General features: G+C 41.0%; 1 non-coding gene across 1 annotated transcript; it reads left to right on the forward strand.

Moving 5' to 3' along the window:
* The first annotated feature begins 718 nt into the window (after positions 1-718).
* On the forward strand, positions 719-825 carry LOC131401520 (U6 spliceosomal RNA). The gene has a single exon (XR_009217718.1). It is a non-coding gene; the product is annotated as a U6 spliceosomal RNA (small nuclear RNA).
* Positions 826-1,264: the final 439 nt, after the last annotated feature.

Here is a 1,264-nt window from a genome sequence, read left to right on the forward strand (position 1 = left end):
TAGTGAGGTATAATTTGCCTATAGTATACTTCAGCCTTTTTATGTATGCAGTTCTGTGAGCTATGAGAGTCATGTAACTACCATGACAATCAAGATATTGGGTGTTTGTATCACCCCACAGTTTCCCATTGCTCCTTTGAAGTCAGTTTGCTCCCACCAATCCCCAGTTCCTGGCAACCACTGCTCTGTTTTGTGTCCCTATAGTTTGGCCTTTTTTGGAATGTCCTAAAAATGGAATCATATAATATGTAGCCTTTTGTCTCTCTCTGTTTCCACTCACTATAATGCTTTTGAGGTTCATTCATACAGAGCTGTTGCACGTATCAGTATTTGATCCTTTTTATGGCAGAGCAATGTTCCACTGCATGGATGTACCACAGTCTGTTTAAATGTTCATCTGCTAATAGGGCATTTGGGTTGTTTCTGGTTGGGGAAATTATGAATAGTGCCACTATAAACTTTCATGTACAGGCGTTTGTGTGGACATGTGTTTCCATTTCTACTGTTTCTACTATTCTACTCTTAGTTTAAGCTACTATAACAAAGTACTATAGACTGAGCGGCTTATAAACAATGGAAATTTATTTCTCACAGTTCTGGAGGCTGGAAGACCGAGATCAGAGTGCCAGCATAGTTGAGTTCTGGTGAGGGGCTTCGTCCTAGTTGCTGACAGCTGTCTTCTCATTGTATCCTCCCATGGCAGAAAGAGGGCGAGAGAGTGCTCACTTTGACAGCACATATACTAAAACTGGAACAACACAGAGAAGATTAGCATGGCCCCTGTGCAATGACGATATGCAAATTTGTGAAGCATCCCATATTAAAAAAAAAAAAGAAGGTGAGACAGCCCTGTTATCAGGGCACTAATCCCATTCATGAGAGCTCCATCCTTCTGACCTAATCACCTCCCAAAGCCCCACCTCCAAATACCATCACGTTGGGGGTTAGGATTTCAACATACGAATTTTGAGAGGACACAAACACTCAGTCCATTGCATGAGTAAAACCTAGTAGTGGGAATGCTGAGTTGTATGCAACTTATAAAAAACTGCCAGTTTTCTACAGTGGCGGTACCATTTTACATTCCCACTAGCAATGTATAAGATTTCCAATTGCTTCACATCCTTGGCAGTGTTGTCAGTTTTTTAAAAAAACATTGTAGACATTCTTCTGGGTTTGTGGTGGCATCTCATTGTGGGTTTAGTTCATATTTCCCTAGTGACTAATGATGTTGAACATCTCTTCATGTGCCTACCTGCTATCT

Source organism: Diceros bicornis, chromosome X, assembly GCF_020826845.1.
Source record: "Diceros bicornis minor isolate mBicDic1 chromosome X, mDicBic1.mat.cur, whole genome shotgun sequence".
Classification (NCBI taxonomy): Eukaryota; Metazoa; Chordata; class Mammalia; order Perissodactyla; family Rhinocerotidae; genus Diceros; species Diceros bicornis.